The sequence below is a fragment of the Lissotriton vulgaris genome, chromosome 10, assembly GCF_964263255.1.
Source record: "Lissotriton vulgaris chromosome 10, aLisVul1.2, whole genome shotgun sequence".
NCBI classification, from domain to species: domain Eukaryota; kingdom Metazoa; phylum Chordata; class Amphibia; order Caudata; family Salamandridae; genus Lissotriton; species Lissotriton vulgaris.
In genome coordinates, this window is record NC_141698.1 from 881756449 (window position 1) to 881777549 (window position 21101).

Genomic DNA, 21101 nt, shown 5'->3' on the forward strand with positions numbered 1-21101 from the left:
ATTTTGTAACTTTTATGTGTGCTGCATTAAGCAGCACACATGGAAGTTACGAAATGATATTTAAAGATTGTTTATGTGCAGGAAGGTCCCCATTCCTGCACATGAACAATCTTTCCTTCAACAAAGGCACCCTTGCACTATGGTGCGAGGGTGCCTGCTTTAGTGCTAGGATGCAAAAGTTAGAGCCAGCGCAAGGCGAAATGCAGGGCAGCACCATATTCTAATAAATATGGTGCAGCCTTGCGTTTCTAAAGTGATGAAGCATGTTGTTAGCCTTCTTGGCTTAATGATATGCTTCGCCACTTTTTTCGAAAAAATGCCCCAGCGTTCACAAACTTCATGGTCGCTGCTTCATGCACACGAAATGTGAAATGCCAAACAAATACTAAAAAGTTGTGATTTTTTTTTTTTTTCTGGCCGCACCTCTTACTCCTCCCACTGACCCAATCCTCAAGTTATTTCCTCCCATGGATTAATATTAATAATAATCCACATTTGTAAAGCGCACAATCACCCGTAAGGGTCTCTAGACGCTGGGGGCCGTCGGGAAGATTAAGCAAGCTATTGCCCAGAGTCACATGGTGCTGGGCTAACCTGCCGCCGAAGCCGGGGATCGAACCGTGATCCCCAGATTCCAGCGTCAGTCGCCCTGGCCGTGCCTCCACAGTTCTACTTTTTCCCCCGACTATGACAACTGCATAAACCCAAAAGTATGTGGCGGCTCCTCCCTGGCAGTAGTAGTGGGGCTGTAAAAAAAAAAGTCACTTATCTGCCGGCTGCCACCTCTTCTCCATCCTCTTCCTTCTGTGTGAACCGGAAGCAGGAAGCACCCAGGCTCCCCTGAGCCAATCGCAATGCTACAGCAGGACAGGATCGAGATTGGTCTGAGCACCATGGTTTAGCGCTCAGACAGGGACTGGGAGTCCAAGCTTGTTCTCCACCCAGGCTGTACAATACAGCTAGTAAAGTGCGCATGACTGTTTGACTGGCCCAAGACGGCCAGCCAAACAGTCGGGCTCACTTGGAGAGGGCCAACACTCCCCCTCTGCTCATCACAGCCCAACCCCCTCAAAACTGCCTCAGCACAGAAGAATAACATGATAATAACATTGAACTATCATTTTTTTTGCAGTGCTGAAATGCATTGGGGTGATGCTCCACTGCCTGAGCAGAGGACCCGCCCCTGCCAGAACTTCCATTGGCCTTCCATTTGCCTTCAATTTTAAAAGAAGTGGCCATAGGTGATGGTGCTTTTGGGGAAACACATTCGCTGTGTTGAGTCTGTTCATAGTGCATCTTGGATTACACGGTCAGGTGATCAGGTGATCAGCGCACCCCTACCCTGTATTAGTACATGAAGCAGAAGTTGTAGCATCACCCTGTTCTGTACCTGCATCATTAAATGAACTGCTTCGAGGTAGTAGAGACTCTTCAGCTTCTTTTTCAGAGAAGGACAAAAATGAGGAAACGCAACAAAGCTCTCATGATGAATACTCAGTGGCACATTTAGGACGTTTCACTCTCACCGTTAGATAAAGATGATTCCTCTGCTCTGAAAGTACAGCCAAGAGCTGATAATTAGAATATTCTTGCTGAAGATGATGCTGTGCAGCTAGATGCTTCGCGGGCGGCTACTGTATTTAACAAGTTAACAACCTATAGCCCAACGAGAACAAGTGGGCAGGGGCCCACAGGCACTCCCATGTCAGGAGGGTAGAAAATTATACGAGACTGCATACCAAAGCATTAAAGCTGTTACAAATATATAATCACTCAGAAACATAATGTGCAAACATGCCAGAGCTCCCTATATTATGAACTATATACAAAATCTCATAGCACCGAGAAACACCCGGAAATATACAAAGCGGGATGCTAACACACCTCGAATGAGCAAAGAGTATAGAGATCCTTCAAATCCCATGCGTGTATTAAGAAAATGCACAATAAGTATCATTGCAGTCCATTATCCAAAGCTGACTGTGGGCCAGGATCACATCTAAAGGAAATATACCAACAATGATGCATGATTCCTAGGCTATGTGCCTGGCCTTGGACAAACCTCTCTTCTCTCGACAGATCCCATGATTGGAGGAGATACAAGGGAACAAGCAGTGGCGGGAGGGAGGTGCGGGAAACAGGGTAAGTGCAACAAAGGGAAAAGCAGTGTAGGGGTTGGGGTGGGGGTGATCAGTGGATGAGGCATGAGCGTGGGTGTGTGGAGACGGAGCTTGTGAAGCATGAGCTCTATGTAGAGTGCTGAAAAAGAAAAAATTAGATCCAAATGTGCTGGTAAAAGCGGGAGCAGTGGTTGATTTTCATGTTCTGGTGGGAGGGCTAAACATTAAAAGAGGCCTCACCATGCATGCCAGGGACAAGTGGTGACAAAGAATATGGGACAGACAATGGAGTGAGCAAATAGGAAGCATGTGGGCTGGCTGAGGCCCACATATTCAATACAGTAGTCTCTGACACAGTACATGCACTGTCTAGCAAAGACCTAAAAAAAACCTGGCCTGTGAGTCTGTCTCACCAGCGGTCTCTGGCCTGGCCAGAGCAGAAATTAATATACTTCACCTGTTGCCATTCCTACACCGGGTGACTGCTGCTCACATCAGAGGCTGGACCTGTCTGTGCTGGCTCCCGAGACTGATGAGAGGCACATAAGAAATAGCCTCCAAATAAATGAAGAGATGAGGGTTTACTACTCTAGAGTAGTCCTCGAATACTTGTTGAGTGTTTGCCAACCTTGCAGTACTTTTGACAAATGGGGAGAGTAAATAAACGGGCATGTTACAAACACGAAAACATTTTGGAACAGCAAAGAGGGAGATTTTGAAAACAAAAATCGAGGAAAATGTTTTGGCTTCAGAATCGGTAGTTTCCAAATATGTTGGCATGTATATAATATGCCCGTATATTTACTGTTTAATATTTAATGTTTGTTCAAGATCCTAATTGCACTGACAATCATTGCGGATTAGGAGCTTGAACAAACCTGGACCCGCAACCTGTGGGCGTCCATTTGTCCCTATCTATAACCATTTCAGGCTTGGGTATGGAGGAAGTGTCAACTGTACTCTAGCGATAAAGTACCATAATGCCCCTTCTGCCTGGTGTCTGAATGCTGAAAAAGCAGCCAAGTGGTCCCATGCCATAGATAAATCTAAAGGAAGAGCATCCATTTGATCCCACGTCCAGCACCATGTGTTCGCTGGATGTGGAATCATTGTATACTAACATCCCGCAATATGAATCTCTCCGTGTGATTGAAAAGATTCTAGAAACACGTGCACGGCCACATAACGTCCCTTCCATGTTCATTCTCCAACTACTCGAAATTTGCCTGACGAAAAACTTTTTTCTTTTCGAAGGACAGTTCTATGGCCAAGTAAGGGGTACTTCAATGGGAGCAATTTTTGCTCCTAACCTGGCTACCCTGTATATGGACCACCTGGAGACCAGCAGCATCCTAGATACGTCCAATCCTTTCCTCAACGGCATTGCCTTGTGGAAAAGATACATTGACGACATCTTCTTAATATGGACTGACTCCCTTGACAACCTCACATGCTTTCAACATTGGTTGAACAACAACAGCGGAGGTCTCAGCTACACTCTGTCCACTAACAAGGACTCCATCCCATTTCTGGATCTAGAAATAAAGCATACTGAAGGCCGTCTGACCACCTCATTTCACCGTAAACCAACAGAGCATAATACTCTGTTGGAATATAAAAGCCATCACCCACGGGCCTTACGAGACTCTTTGCCCTTTTCCCAATTTCTAAGCATCAGGCATAATTGCTATTTCAGAGATGACTATTTTTCTGAAGCAAAAACTCTAAGCAAAAAACTAAGGAGCAGAGGCTAACCGCGCAAACTAGTGCGCCGATCGCTCAAAAGGGTATGGTACTGCCCAAGAGAAACCCTTCTTGAGCCCAAACAAAAGAAAGAACAAGATAAGCTCATTTGTGTTACTACATTCTCACCAGTATCTAATGCCATCAGAAAAAGTGTGCTAAAACACTGGCCAGTTTTGAACGCAGGTCAGTTAACATTGGATAAGCCAATGTTTGCTTTCAAAAGAGCCAAGAACATTAAAGACCACCTATTAAGGGCAGCTCTCCCACAGCAATCATTGAAAAAACTTTAAATGACGCATGGGGCCTTCCTCCTCTTACAGGCCATACTAAATGTGGAAACGGTATATGTTGTGACACCACAATTGAAGGTAAAACGTCTGAATATGGCAACATCAAATATGAACGTAAATATTTTTCGTACTGTAACTCTGCAAACCTTGTGTACGCCATTTTTTTGTCCCTGTAAGCTAATCTATATAGGGCAAATTAGCCAAAAAGTAAAACTCTGAATAGGACAGCACCGGAGTAGGATCAAATGCAAAATGGCTAACGCACCCCTTGTTGAACATTTCTCATCAAAAGGACACAATGAAAAAGATCTTCTTTGGACAGTAGTCACCATCATCAAACCACCCCCCAGAGGAGCAGATATCTCACAACTGCTCAATAAGGAAGAACTCCACTGGATCCTGAAAACTAACAGTATTCGGAATAGCCTAAATCGTCTTGAGGACTGGACCTCCCTGCTGTAATCCTTGAACAAAATGTATTTGTATTAATAAAACTGCAAACAATGTATTCTTTTAAGTCACATACGCCGTCTGCACTCTGAACATGCATGTTCACATCTGACAAATTCACCACTTCAAAATGGCCGCCGCTGGCACTTCGTTCCTCACTAGACACTGAGCTGAGTCCCTTTACGCTTTCTACTACCCAAGCTGTAGTTAAACTGCCTTAGGAACACGGTACCACAGCATACTGGATCGCCACAACTGCCGCAGTGCTACTGCATCTAGCAAGTAAGTCAGTTCTCTCCCAGCTCCGTTTACACGATCATCCTTCCCTTATTAGACGATAGTAGTCTAAAATCCACTCCTTTAACACTATGAGTGCTGCAGCATTTCCCGCTGTAAGCTGAAAATTTTAAAAACCCACTTTACATTTATTTATTTTATTTATTTATTTTTAATATTTATAAAGCGCTGCATATACCCGTGGGCGTCTTGGCGCTGATAAACCATTTATTTGAAACGAGCTGTGAGCATATAAACCAGTTATTTAAGACGGACTGTGAACGAAGGAAATGATCATTGAGTGAACAGCCAAGTTTTCAGGAGTTTACGGAACTGAAGGAGCGTGGGACTTTGCCTGATGTTAAGAGGCAAGGGTTTCCAGAGTTTGGGGGCGGCCACTAGAAAGCGCCGGTCACCCCAGGTGACCGTTTTAGTGCGGGGAATGACCAGTTGATTGAGAGTAGCCGATCGTAAGGCTCTGGTGGGTTTGTGGTGTTGTAATTGATCTTTTAAGAAGTGTGGTCCTTGATTGTTAACTGCTTTGAACACAATGCAGAGGGATTTGAAGTTAATTCTTTTTTGCACAGTGAGCCAGTGAAAATCCTTTATGTTGTTGGAAATAGATTCAAATTTTGTTTTGCCGGAGAGCAGACGTGCTGCCGCGTTTTGAACAGTCTGGAGTTTGGTAATTACTCTGGTTTGAGCGTTAAGGAATAGGCCATTACAATAGTCCAAGGATGAGAGGACAAGGGAAGTGACAAGTGTCTTGATGGCGGAGTCAGGAAGAAAAGGGCGTATTTTCCTGATCATTTTTAATTTCAGGTGTGCCGTAGACACCGTTTTGTTGGCGTGGTCCATGAAATTTAGACCGTCATCGAAGATGACTCCAAGGTTCCTGACCTTGGCGGTAGGGGTGGGAGGGGTACTGAAGGTCTCTGGCCACCAACTTGATGGCCAGGCTGGCAGGAGTGGTCCAAAGATGAGTACCTTGGTTTTTTCCGAATTTAACTTTAGGCAGTTGGTAGCCATCCATTCTCCTATATCTAGGAGTCCTTTCTTAAATTTTTCGGCTACTTGCTCTCCATCCCCTTTTATTGCCAACACTAGTTGGGTGTCGTCGGCGTAAGAGGTTAGGCTCATCCCGTGTGCTTTGATGGTCTTAGCAAGGTCCGACACGTAGATGTTAAAAAGTGTCGGACTCAGGGATGAGCCTTGAGGTACGCCACAAGGAGCAGAGAGTTGGGCCGATTGAAAGGGTCATAAGATGACAGCCTGCGTTCTTTTGGCAAGGAAGGACGCAATTAAGTCTTTGGCAGTGTGGCAGATGCCAAATCCCTGGACACGGTCGACCAGGATGGTATGGTCGACCGTGTCGAAGGCCGCTGATAAATCCAGCAGAACCAGAATGGCTGTGCCTCCTTGGTCCCTGATTACCCTGATGTCATCGGCAGCCTTAATCAGAGCTGTCTCTGTCCCATGGTATTTCCTGAAACCAAACTGCGTGTTGTCAAGAAGGTGATGTTTTTCGATAAATTCGGAAATCTGGGTATTCATGGTTTTTTCAATCACCTTCGCCATGAAGGGGAGGCTCGCGATGGGACGATAGTTTTTTAGCTCACTTTTATCCAGTGATGGTTTTTTTAACAAGGGTTTTAGTAAAGTGTTTTTAAGGGGATCTGGGTAGTTACCTGATAGGAGAATTGAATTGCAAACCTGGGTGAGTACCGGTATGATGGAGTCCATTACCGGCAAGAGTACGGAGAGTGGGCAAGGGTCCAGAGGTGATCCTGATTTAATGGTGGACAGTGTGGTTTTTATTTGGTCAGGGGTGACTGGTTGGAAGCTGAGGAACATATTGGCTGGGGAAGGGATAGTGGGATTGATTGTACTCAGAGGTGAGTTGGCGGAAAAAGCCTGGTAGATATCGTCTACTTTGGTGAAAAAAAAGGAGGCGAGAGAATCACATAAAAGTTGGGACGGGGGGGTGAGGTCGGGGGAGTTACCGGATAGTGCTTTAGTGATTTGGAATAGTTGTTTGCTAGAATTCTTGGCTTTCTCAATTTGATCACTATAATATTCTTTTTTTGCTTTCGCTATCATGGTTTTGTAAAGAGCCAGGGCTTCCTTGTAAACTATTTTACTGGCTGTGTCGTAGTCTTTTCTCCATAATCTTTCCTTGTTACGATTAGTTTGTTTTGGTGCCCTTAGTTTTTCATTGTACCAGGGGGCAGTTGGTTTGGATCTATTTCTGGAATGTTCTTTGGAAGGGGCTGATTGGTTTGTGGCCTGGCCTAGCCAGTTATAAAATTGCTGGAGAGCTAAGTTGGGTTCTGAGGCCAACGTAGGACGGGTTTGTTCCAGTATTAGTTTCAGATCGTCATGGTTTATGTTTTTCCAGTCTTTAAAAGATTGTTTGGGCGTGGGACGTGGTTTGGTACAGCAATGATTATTAGTGGCTATGTTTGCAAAAATTGCATAGTGGTCTGTCCAAGGCATAGGCAAGATGTTAGTAATTTGCAGGTCTTCTAGATTAGAAAAAATGGGCTCCAAGATATGGCCCGCCTGGTGGGTGGAGGACGTGACAAGTTGTTTTAGCCCTAGGGTTTCTAGATCAGAGATGAGGGCGGCGGAGTCAGTTAGGTGACTTAGATCTAAATGAAAATTTAGGTCGCCTAGAACCGTAAAGGCACTTTCCGTGGCTACGGATTCCATCATGGTGTTAATACTGGATAAGAAGGCCGTTTTGGATCCCGGGGGCGATTTATTAGTATTCCCTTGAAGTTAAACAAAGGGGAAGCATTGATGGCAAATTGCATGGCCTCGCAGGAGGTTGATGGAATGGGGGTCGTTCTGACGGGATAGGAATCTCTGGCTATTATAGCCAGCCCACCCCCTCTTTGTTTGGGCCTGTCCTGACAGTAAGCTTTATATCCCTCTGGAACTGCGATGGCTAGGTCTGGCTGTGATGTATCGTCAGTCCAGGTTTCGGTGACAAACAGTACATCTAATTTAAAATCTGTTATGAGATCAAAGATTTCCTGCCTGTGCTTTCCGAGTGAGCGCGCATTGATAAGGGTTATGGATATAGCAGCTCCTTCATCCTGTTTCTTTGTTGTGATATTAGTATTAGGGAGTAGTAGTGGAATAGAACAGTTACAGTGGGGGCAAGAAATGGCAAGATCCTTGTGGATCTCTGAGGGTTTGATGTTTAGGCAACTGGTACTAATAGGTGGCCGAAGTGCGAGTAAGCTTTGGCTGGAATACTTCTTATAGGCTACTTACATGACAAAGCCAGCTCGTCATAAGCACAGCGCAGGTAATGCCCATGACGAGCTGGCTTTGTCATGAGCACTAAAGGGGTTAAATCCTTTTTATGTCTCTTGCCCTCCCGCCAGATTCAGCCATTGTGCTTAAAGCGGAACAGATTGGGCGGACGAGTCCATGATCATTCTCGAGGTCCATTGTGACTCGTTAAATACAGCCTATAAGGTAAAAATTAAGCCCAGCTTTACTCCGGTTTACCGCCACTGACCAACACGGCAACTTAATTAACTTTACTTTCTCGCTTTCCACAGAAGGCTCGTAATCCCATTACCTCACGTAAGGACCTGTTCAACCACGGCCGTACGGAAACCAAGCACGTAGGTGTATTTCATAACCCTACTCGAACGCGCTCGCTTTTATTTATGTCCATTCACTGAGAGCCACCTGATATTACCGTCTCATTTACCCCTTGTTAACTAATGTGCACACCACGATAGCGCTTAGCAAGCATGCCCGGTTTTTTATTCTTGTCCGCATAGATCACCCCCCGCACTTGGGCACGTTCACCACACTGGCACCGATTCTCAATCCAACATTCACATCTCTCCAAAAAACGCACGCCCAGCAATTGCCGCGAGTTTAACTTCTTCACTCGCTTTTCACTTATTCGTCACGCCGATCAAACTCGCCGTTTTGCGAGTACTTCATGCACAATCTTAGGATAAAACACAGTCTCACTTGTGGTTCTACATCACTCCTAGCAATATTAAGAAGTCACAATTAACATGCCTGCTATTCATGCCATTTCTTTGTTTCTCATTTTTCTTCCCCATGTAAATATTTTATGTGAAGTAATTGTAACAAAAAGGCTTAGTGTTAATAATTCTTACTCAAGACAAGTTCAACAATTTTGTTATTCTTTGTCCTGATGATGACACCCCAAATGTAAAAAGGCATCGAAACGTCGTCGACCATAGCAACCCCATATGCAAAAACATTAATGTAATAATGAGTAAATGCCTTAGATATTACAGCATGCCCAGTGCGGATGCCCATAAACCAGGACTTAAGAGTTCTGTCAACAGGGACTGTTCTTGTGTGAGTCGGATAACATGTTTGCCATGTTCTCTCTGCCTATCACAGCACTTTCTCTGTGCTCCTGACAGGTACAGAAAAAAAGTATATTCAGGCCTCATTCGAAGTCAATGGGAGAAAAACATTTTCCCGATATTTTTTTTTTAAAAACTCCCACTTTCCTCTTCTAAAATATTGGCATGTATGTGAGTTCTTTGATAGTATGTACTCCTTGTCATTTGTTCACCCTATCCACTGGACTCTTAGTGCAGGATTCTGTCTGTGCAGCCACCATGACTCCTGCCTCTGGATAGGGGTTAAATGCTTTACACTACTAACCAAAGGGCTGACAGATATCTGCTGCCTATACTCTCCCTGCAAAGCTGTTTACTAGCCCTCTCTAACCTTGCTATAATTCTCTGGACTTCCGAGCATCAGGTGTTTATTCTTGGGAGGCACACTGGGTGTATGAGCACCTCTCAGACTGCTGCCTGGCACCACTGGGGTGTCACATGCCTTCCATCCTCTTACCATTGTCAGTGGAGGCAGTGTTTCTACTAAGTTGCTCCTGAAGAAAGATATCACTGGAGGACCCTTGATGAGTGTACACTACTTTCCACAGTGCTCTCTATTAATTATATGCACCAAGCGGGGTTGGTCCCTTTAGGGCTCCAGCGCTATGCCCCTCCTTGTTATACTAAGAGTGAATAATAATCTTTTATTCTCTTTAGTATAAAAAGAAAATGCTGTCTAGCAGCAGCTTAAGACAGCTCTGTAAGAGACAATATCTGGTGCAGGCGCATAAAGGCGCCTGCACCAGCCATCAGAGATTATCTGCAGCTGTTGAAACCCCAGCTCTGGCGTCCGGCCCCTGGCATTCCTGAGTGCCTCCCAATCTGTTACGTGGTAAAGTGTCACAGATAACGTTAGACATAGGCATTGCAGGCTGAAGCCCTGCAGTGCCAGAGGGCACACTTGAATCCGCAAGTCATCCCACCCTTTTCGAGCTTGTCATAGAGTTGGGAAAGGGTGGAGTGAATGAGCAGAGACTGAGAACATGAATCTGCGTCTGCGCAGATTTGAGGTTTCAGTTTTATTTGTCCGAAGATGAAATATTAAGCAGCAAACGGGACCTGCATAGACAGCAAGGCAAGTAAAAAATGCTTTTAAATAATGTGTATGTAAATGTGAGAGTGTGTGTCCATGAAAGTGTGTGTATATGTGAGCATGTATGTGAGTAAAAGAGTGCCAATGAAGGAGTGAGGACTGAGTGATAAGTGAGAATGAATGAATGAGTGAGGGAGACAGACAGGGAATGTAACAGATTGTTACTGTTTGTGAGACTGAGTGAGTCAAGTCTGAGTGAGTCGGAATGAGTGGGACAGGGAGTCAGTATGAGAGAGAGTGAATGATACTGAATGAGTCAGAGTGAGCAAGAATGATTGTGTCTGAGTGAATTTGAGTCAGAATGGCTGGAGGACCTTTGGGGTTTGTAGAGGTCTCCTAGTGGCAGGATGAGGCAGTCTTTACTGATTGTCCAGTCTGGCAGTTGCGGTCAAGGTTTCACGCCCAAACATCCACAGCAGGTTCTTTGTCCTTGGGGTCAACAGCTCTTCTTTGTCCTTTCTCTTCTTAGGTCCATCAAATCTGAAATTCAGGGCTTAGGGATACCACCTAAATACTACATTTAGGGGCATTAAATGTAGTACCAGGTAATGGCCATTGGGCTATCTACCTTTGGTTGACTACACCCCCTGTATGACCGCTCCCACTAGGGAATGGGCATACCCCTAACATGACAATTTCCCTCCATAGCAAGATGGAGGGAACTGAAAAATGTGTTTCACTTCGCCTGCTACACCTTAGGAGAGGTGCTAGCTGAAGGTGGGTACACCTTCTATTCTCTCTACTTTTCCCACTGGTCCTTCCGTAAAGAGTGAGGTCATGACAGGAGAGTTGGCATCCTCCACTAGTTGGAGCTGCCTGGGTAACATTTAAAAGATGGCAAGGCCTTTGAAGCTTCCTACCCTGGAAAGCTGTTCCTGCCCTGGGGGAGGTGTGAAACACCTACGCCCGGAGGAGACATTGTTCCCAGTCTCTAAGAGCGTAGATTCACCCCATTAGGTCAGGGACACATCTAGTGGTAATAATCGCAAATGGGGCCGCTTCCAGATGGATGTTTCTACTAGATGACACAGTGTTTTATAATGTGAGTGAAGACATCTCACAAAAAGTGAAGGACTGGTCACACACACCACCTGGTGTCATGCTTCATCATTAACCAGTCCTCGCCCTCTAAAAACCTGGGGGCATATTATCAAGAATATGTGTTACATTATCGCCACTTTTATCGGCAGGAAACTGCCGATAAAGAGGTGATAATGGGCTTGATAATATGCTCTATAAATTCCAATCGAAGCCCATGTTAGATGTCTTCACATCTAACATGGGCTTCAATTGGAATTTATAGAGCATATTATCAAGCCCATTATTGCCGCTTTATCAGCAGTTTCCTGCTGATAAAAGCGGCGATAATGTAATGCCCATTCTTGATAATATGCCCCCTGGTTTGGTAGAGGGCATGCATACACCTGACAGGGATGCACTTCTAAGCTAAGTGGGGGACCATATATACAAAACGTGAGTTAAAAGGCCATAATAGATGTCAAATTATTTTAATGTGACATGCATCTATATGGTGTTTAAAAAGAGTGGCCGGTGCAGTGGGGATTCTATTGTCCCCTCACCGAATTTGATGTGGTCGACATGGTTCTGCCTATTGGCCCGGTGGGCTTTACGGCATTCATCAGGACCTAGAGGAAAAATTTGGCGGGCTGAACTCTAACCAGACTATGATGAAAGAGTTTCCACTATGTGGGCTAAGGAATCACACTCCACTGAAAACTGCCTTATTCTAAAGCCTGTAAGAAAGACAAATAATAAACAATGTACAATCAAAAAATAGCATCTATATACAATGTAGAAGCACTAGCAGTCATCGTAAGTGACTGTAAGTGCACAAAACGTGTCAGTCATAAGTGCACTAAGTAATTAATAAAGAGACTACTATCTCCACAATGCTTACCCTAATGCTGGGACTTGGAGGGTAAGTGCAGCAGACTCCTTTGGTCGAGCTGTAATTAATGGGGAGAAAAACAAGATAAAGTGCCACAGCTTTGTCCACATCTGAGGTATAGCGTACCCTGCCTTAGGGCTGGTAAGGTCTGCTGTAAAGGGTGACTTACCTATATCACAGGCAGTGTCTGTAGGTATGGCACACAGAGGTGTTGCCATGTTGACTCTTCTAGTTTTGCTTGCATCAAGGCATGCAGCCTGCAGTGGTAGTATGCATAGCCTTGGTGAGGGGACCCTAAGGTGGCAACATTGGTGCTGCAGCCCCAGTGGTCCCTCTTCAGCTTCTATGCTCTTGGTACCAGACGTACTCTTTACTAGGGACTTATTAAGCGGTGTAAAGCTGTGCCAGCTGAGGTACAGTTTATGAGAAAGATATCTAGCACTGGGGACCTGGTTGGCAGTCACCCAGCACACTTACAGTTGAAATCACATTCCCCTTAGGTTTGGCCCACCCAACACAAATCAAAATAGAGAAAAAACAGAATTAAAAAGAAAAAGTCAGAACCCAACGTTCCCAACTAGAAAACGCACTGAAAAATATCCACCACCTTCCCATAGTCACAATGAGCATCAACGTAAACAGCTGAGCATCAGAGGTAGTGGACTACCCATATTTAAGGCCTAGCAGCCCAAAAGGAGTTCTAAAAATGTAAAACAGAATTTGCTACTTAGAAAAATGTAAATAAAACTTCCCACCCCTGTTCATGGTCAGCGAGTTGACAAGTATGTTTCCTGCATGCCTCATTTGCTATGGGGGTGTGTAGGGTAGCTGAGGTTTCGGACCTTCAATGGCAGCGAAGACGAATGTCTTGACAGAGGTGCTTCATTCGGGAGTCACCTCATCTGAACCCTTCTTTTTAACGAAGCCTTTACTGATGTCCTACTCAGGGCCTGGTCAAAGCCCTGTGCAGGGCCTGCTGTGCTTAATACAATTGCCTGCCACTGTTGTTTCACTCCTGGGAACCCCAGTTTCCTTACCCTGCACCCACCCTGTAGAGCTTCGAGGCCCAGGCCTCCAACTCTGGAGTTAATCCTGATGTGTTCCATACCACTCCACCGGATAGGGGATACAAGAGGTGGGATACCTTTGAGTAGACGGGTTGTATGAAGGAACCCCACATGCATTTACCACACATGCCTTTACAACGCAGTCACTACCCAACTGTGAGGTTACCACATGTTACCTTACCACGCAAGTCATTACAACGACTTGATTTAGGTGGCCCTGGACTTTTGAATAGTATAAATTAATATTCCAACTCCAGTCTAGGCAGCAGTAGGAAGGTGTTGGACTTAAAAATCCAAAACCAGTCCAACAACGCTTCCCCTACAGCAAGTCATTGTAATAACTTGTGGGTTAAAGCAACATGCGTTCATGTCACAGTCAATGTGATGACTGCATTGCATATGCTGGTCTTTGTTGAGACTGTACTGTGGGTAAAGGATATTTCATGGAAGAGGGTGTCCTTTTCTGCCAGCCTTGCACTGTGTTTGGGAGGAACACTCAATGCCTCTTGGGCCAATACTTCCATATGATATGGGACTCGGAGGAAGCCTGGGCCATACTTTCCAAAGCCATTGCTTAGGAGAAAGATGCAACAAAATTCAACATACAATGTGGCTGAACATGGCAGTCTTGCTGGGTAGAGTGATTTAATTATCGGAAATTCGTCAGCGCCATGCCTGGCTGAGAACCACCTGCTTTTCAGGGGATGCTAGAGCCTTACTAATGTACAGGCCCTTTGAGGGCTCTCCTCTTTTTGGAAGAAAGCAGGCTCAGTGCAGGAGCACTTTAAGGATAGCAGATCTATGGCCAGCTCTTTGGGCTTCTCCATGGCCCCTCGTCCACCTTAGTCAACCTTCTGCCACAGAAGTGGTTTTTAACCGCATTCATACCTTCCAAGCCTTTTTGTAGCCTTGGACACGGGTCCCACAGACCATGTAGCCAAAGGGCAGGCTAGTACATAGCCCCCTGCAGCTCGCAGCCTCTAAACCCCTTTAGTTTGCCTTAAGGCATCCAGTGGGGGGAAGGATGGGCCATCATCTGCACCACCAGAGTTTGGAAACATCCGACCATTGTTTTTTACAGATTGTAAAAAGGGTCACTCCATCCCCTTTATGACAACACCTACCCCCACGTCACCCACTTACAACCAGCTGATGGAGGACCACCTCTCCTTGTTCCATCTGGCAGTGTTGGCTCTCTTGGCCAAGGGAGCAATCAAGAGGGTGCCGGCATCAGAAGTAGGCCATGGTTTCTATATTGCTATATGGCTGGGCACCTGGAAATTAAATGAACCTGAAAAAGGAGAAAAAGAACCTCGTTTGGATCATATATTGTGTGATCGTGTGATTTGTGGGATACTCTCAGTATTAACACTATTAAATATAATTACATGTGCACAAGTTCCTTGTTTTTGTGTATTAAGGACTACGGTCCGATTTGGCAGTTGTGGGTTATCCTCTTACTTGTTGCACCGTAGATAAATTGTGCTGTTCAGATTGACGTGAACACTAGAGGTGCCACTACTTGCCACACTATTGTCAACCCAGTTACTAGTATTATTATCTATATTGCTACTTTCTGATGCCCAAAAAGGACAGAGGCTTCCGAGGCCTCCATACTGTCCTAGACCTGAACCTTCACAGTTTATTTCTGAAATAGGAGAAATTCAAAATGCTCATGCTCCCTCAAGTCCTATGCACCCTGCATCCCGGAGACTGGTTGGTAGCGTTTGACTTGATAGACACATATTTCCACATGCCCGTCCTGCCTGTCCAAAGATGTTACCTGCCATTCACGATGGGCCAAGAGCACTTTTAATCTTGCAGTGCTCCCCTTCAGCTCAGGGATTCCAGTCTTTTCCTACCTTGAGATTAGCTGTTAAAGGCGGGCTCGCAATAGACAGTTGACTCTCAGCTCAAGACTACCTTGAATGTCCTGCACTTGCTGGTGATCACTATCGATAAGCCAAAGTAACACCTGACTCCCTATAATGAGCTCCCTTTCATCAGAGCTGTTTTGGACAAAGTACAGTTTTGGTAAGTCCAGGATATTCAGACTTTCATCCAAATGTTTCAGCCTCTATCCAGGCTTTCGGTATGAATGACACTGAGACTGTTGGACCTCATGGCAATCTGTATCCTGCTTGTGACACATGCCCGTTGACATATGCGGACTCCACAGTTTGACCTGAAGTTCCAGTGGGCACAGCATCGGGTGAATCTCTCCAACATGGTCCAGCTCTCGGAGGGAATTGTGAAAGATGTGCAATGGTGTGTGATGAATCACAATTGGGTCAAGGGCAGATCTCTCTACCTTCCTCAACCAGAGCTGAGTATATTTACAGATGTGCCACTCCTTGGCTGGACCAGACATCTGGAAGTGATCAAGATCAGAGGAGTCTGGTCTCGGACAGAGTCCAGGCTTCACATCAGTATATTAGAGCTTCGAATAATCTGCTTGGACTGCTGCACAATATCATTTAATATCAAGTAATGGCGTTTCATACACTAGTGTGCAACCAATAGCCAGGGTGTAGTCCAAAACACAAACATATATTTCTTAACAAAGATTCTTTGTCATTAGTGAATCAATGGAGGTCAAAATCATACGGCCTCTCAGTTGGCAAAGATGGAAAACAGCAGTTTTCCATCTTTTCCATCTTTGCCAACAGAGAGGTTGTATGATCTTGACCTCTGTGGATTCACTAATGACAACAGAATCTTTGTTAAGAAATATGTTTGTGTTTTGGACTACACCCTGGCTATTGGTTGTGCACTTTTGAATGAAACACCATTACTTGATATTAAATGATACTGTGCAGCAGTCTAATTGTATGGATTGGTTTCCTGTGAGTAATCACATCATTTGCCTAACAGTATTTGTGTCACACTATATGACAAATGTGAGTTATTTGAAGAGTGCCGAGGTACAGTGGTTTTGTTAAACTTTGCACAGGAGCTCTTAGTAAATCTTGTGTGCTGACATCTGTGGTAGTGGGGTGTCTTTATTCGGTTACCTTAAGGGGCACCAATATTATTAGCGTATATTCATATATTGAAATAATCTACTGTTCATGATTGATGTGCAATCCTGTTAAACCATCACTACCTTCCATGTCATATTGAATAATCTGCTTGACATTGAAAGTCTTTCTTCCTTTGATCAAGAGAAGACTGGTACCTGTACTCATGGAAAATGCAATTGCCATCTGGTACTGAAACAAACAGGGTAGAGTAGGGTCCGGGACCCTTTCTCAAGAGACTCTGTGTCTCTGGACATGGCTGGAACATCAGGGTGTTTCCCTGTGGCTCAACACCTAGCGGGCTCTCTGAAGGTCAGGGTGGGCGAACTTAGAGGACGATGCTTAGTGGATCAATAATGGTGTCTCCATCCAGGGGTGGTGCAAGGTCTCTGTCAAGAGTGGTGCGAGAACTTCGCTAAATCTGTTTGCCACTGCAGTGAACATACCATGTCCGTGATTTTGTGCACTAGAGGTTTCAAGGCGTCTTTAGCTCGGAGACGCTTTTAGTCTGGAGTGGAGCTCCGGCCTCCTGTGTGTCTTTCTGCCAGTACCACTTCTGTCCAGAGTTCTCAAGAAGATCAAGAATGACCAGGTCCAAATCATTCTTGTGGTTCCGAATTGGGCATGGAAAGTCTAGTATTCCGAGCTGTTGAGCATGAGCAACGGTCCCCCGACCAGGCTGCCTCATCGAGAGGATCTTCTGTTGCAACAACAGGGGAGGGGCCTGCACTGAAACCTGCACACCCTTTATTAGTGGAAATTGAGGGGTGAGAGTTGACAGCTTTCAAACGTACTCACAAAGTTTGTGATATTATTCTAGCTGCCAGGCATCCCTCCACCAAGTTGGTATATGTCAGTTGGTGGGATAAATTTGTGGCATGGTGTTCATATAGGAACATCAATCCTCTATCTGCACCCCTTTCTCAGTTTCTTCTGATTTGTCTGTTCATGGCCCTGCAGGGCCTTGTTCTCATCACAGCTACCTATGGGCCATTTCAGTCTTTTTGTGGTTGCCAGACCAATCTTCTTTGTTCAACTCACCTGTTGTGAACTCGGTCACACAAAGTATTGCAAAATATATTTCTTCCCAGGCCATTCATGATGCCACAATTGGAGTTAATGAGCACATCCTTTGAGTCCTTGCACAATTGTTTTCTATTCGAAATGGGGGTCTTTAGTTGGCAGAGGTAGGTACCTTTGTCCAAGTAGGGACCCTTGATGCGTCGGTTCCTTAAGCGCAGGGAAGGTGATGACTTGGTTCCTTGTTCCAGGGGAGGTGGTGCGTCGTTTCCTTACTGCCATGCGGGGGAGGTGATGCGTCAGTTCCTTACTGAAGAGGAGGTGATACATCTGTTTCTTACAATGCGGCCCAGGGCGTTGCTGTAGAATTGGCTCCCCAGTGCAACGCGTGGGGATTCAGGGATGCATCGGTTTTCGATGGGGCAGCAACCGTGCTGCATTGATCTTTTCAGCCGTGGTCCCATGATGCATAGGTTCTTGCAGTGGAACAGCAGGGCCTGCATCGTAGTCGGTGCTGTGATCTCGGACTTCCGGGAACGGTACATGAGACTCAGCGTGGGGCAATTTCTCCAGCCACGGGCAAGCGCGGTCTTGATTTCTTCAGCAGCTCCATGGCGATGAATGGAAATTCTTCCTTCACAGTGGTGTTGCATCAGGAATGGGTGCACATGCGTCATGCTTCTGTAGTTGATTCTCTTTTCCCAGCTCCAAGCAGCAAGAGCAACCTCCAGAGGCTCAACACAGGAACAGGCATATCTTGGCAGGTCCGAACTCCTAGCAAGGAAGTTAAGGATAGCTGGGGGTGAAGTATTTGTCTCCCTGAGACTTCAGAACAGGAGGAAAGATCTACTTCAAGCCCTTGAAGATCTTCCTCAAGCAGGAGACACAGCACACAGCAAAGTCTTTGTCCTCTCCTGGGTGGAAACAGCCACTACAGGCCAACCCCAGACAGCACCCTGCATAGCGGCATTACTTCTCCTTCAGCTTTCTCATTTCTTCTCCTTGGCAGATATTCCTTTTGAGTCCAGAAGTAATCTAAAGTCCTGGGGTCTGGCCTCAATATTTATAATGCATTTCTCTTTGTTCTCTTGTGACAGAGGGGCTCTGTGCACCAGACAAAACCAGTTCTGTCCTCTCTAGCCCAGCTTCCCAGCAGGAGGTTGAGACAGCCTTGTCCAAGGCAGAACATACCTATTCAGGTGTAGGGAAAGCTCCTCTCACTACTCTAAATGCAACCCAGGTCTATTTAGCTCAGCATTGACTCATCCAGGAAAGGCAGGATACACTTCAACCCTCCCAGTGGTTATCTGAAGAGAATGCACATCTCCAGCCTCTGCCACTCCAAAACCAGTCAATCCACAAACCAGCAGAGGCACACAGGATGGCTAAGCAAGAAAATACCCACTTTCTAAAAGTAGTATTTTTAAACACACAATTTAAAAATCATCTTTTCCAAAAGATGCATTTTTATATTCTGAGTTCAGAGATCCCAAACGCCACCTTTCCATCTTGTCCCAATGGAAAGTTATACTTATAAGATATTTTAAATAAACTCCCATCCTATCCTATGGGACAGGTAGCTTTTCAATAGTGAAAGACGAAAGTCACTGCATTTCGCTATCAGGACATGCCACACATATTAGTACATGTCCTACCTTTCACATACACTGCAACCTGCCCATAGGAGTAACTTGGGCCTACCTTAGCGGTGACTCACATGTCCTAGAAAAGAAGTTTAGGGCCTGGCAAATGGGTGTGCTTGCCAAGTCGACATGGCAGTAGATATTGCGCACAGACGCTGCAGTGGAAGGTCTGAGACCCCTTTTGAAAGGCTCTTGTGTGGGTGAGACAATCAGTGCTGTAGGTCCACTAGCAGCCTTTGACTTACATACCCTGGGCACACACAGTGCACTATATTAGGGACTTAGTAGCAAGTCAGACAAACCAATCAGGAAAACACCAATCCATATGCACAATTTACATTGAGAGCACTTGCACTTTGACACTGATCAGCAGTGCCCAAAGCTTCTAGACCAAAGCAAAACCAAAGGGGATGATGGATAGAGTGTTGAACATTGCAAGCACTCACCCCTAGTCAACTGATCTGGGTTTAATCTATCATAATTCTTTAGCTCACTACCCCACCCTAGTTCAGACATGGCCATATGCAAATCAGTCTGCCCCTGTGCCTCATGGGAACAGTCCAGCCCGAACTGCAAAGCCATGTCTTCCCTGGACCGGCACCAAGATTCCTGGGACCAGTTTCTGGCTAATCAGCCGTCATCAGCCAGGCTAGCTTGAATCCAGTGGCAAAGTTAACAAGGGACCCACATCTGGGCATACCCTGCCAATTTAGAACGAACAAAGCAAAACCAAAGGGGATGATGGACGGAGTGTTGAACATTGCAAGCACTCACCCCCAGTCAACTGATCTGGGTTTAATCCATCATCATTCTTTAGCTCACTCTGCCACCCCAGTTCAGACATGGCCATTTGCAAATCAATCCCTCATGGGAACAGTCGGTTGGTCGGCAGTTCGGTCTGGACTGTTCCCATGTGGCACAGGGTCAAGACTGATTTGCAAATGGCTGGGTCCAAATTGGAATGGCATGGTGAGCAAAGGAAGGATGGATTTGACCCAGATCTTTTGACTAGGGAAAAATGTTTGCATTGTCAGCATTCCTTCCATCATTTGTTTGCTGCAACCTTTTTTGCCCTGTGTGGGATGGGTATGCCCAGACATGGGTCCTTTGCTTACTGCGCGACTTGATTCAAGCTAGCCTGGCTGAAGAAGGTTAACATATCCTGAAACTGGTTCCAGGATGCTTGTTTTCGGTCCAGGGAGGACCTGGCCTGGCAGCTCGGTCTGGACTGCTCCCATCGGGCACAGGGTCAAAACTGATTTGCACATGGCTGGTTACAAACTGGGGTGGCAAAGTGGGCCAAAGAACGATGGATTTAACCCAGATCTTTTGACTGGAGGAGAATGTTTGCATTGTCAGCATTCTGTCCATCATTTGTTGGCTGTAACACTTTTTACCCTAAGTTGGACGGGTATGACCAGACGTGGGTCGCTTGCTCACTGCACCACTGGATTCAAGCTAGACTTGCTGAAGAAGGGTGACAAGTTATGTTATGTTACTGTGGATTTATAGAGCGCGTTATCACCCAGTGGTCTCTAAGCGCTGTCAGCGGACGTCCAGAACTAGTTCAGAGCGAAGTGAGCTGTTCAAAGTGATCCCCATGCCTCTAAGAACAGTACAGTTTTTAAACTCTTCGTAAAGCGGAGGAGATTCGTTTCCTTACGAAGTTCAGTGGGGAGACGGTTCCATGCCTAAGGAGCAACGATCGAGAAGGCTCGCCCACTCAAGGACGAGCGATTGTACCGGGGGCAGGCCAGGTAGCAGGCATCAGCCGACCAGAGAACCCTACTCGGGCAGTAATTAGTCAAACGGACCTTGATGTAACTAGGTGCTGAGCCATGAACAGCCTTGTGCACAATACAGAGACTTTTGAATTTGGTTCTCTGTAAGATCGGGAGCCAGTGTAGGTTCTGCAATAAGGGCATGACCTATGTATGTCTGGGTTTTTAAAAAAATTAGTCTCGCCAGATCATTCATTACCACCTGAAGCCTGGCCAAAAGATTTTTTGGCAGACCAAGATATAGGTATTCCCATAATCGAGACGTGATAAGATC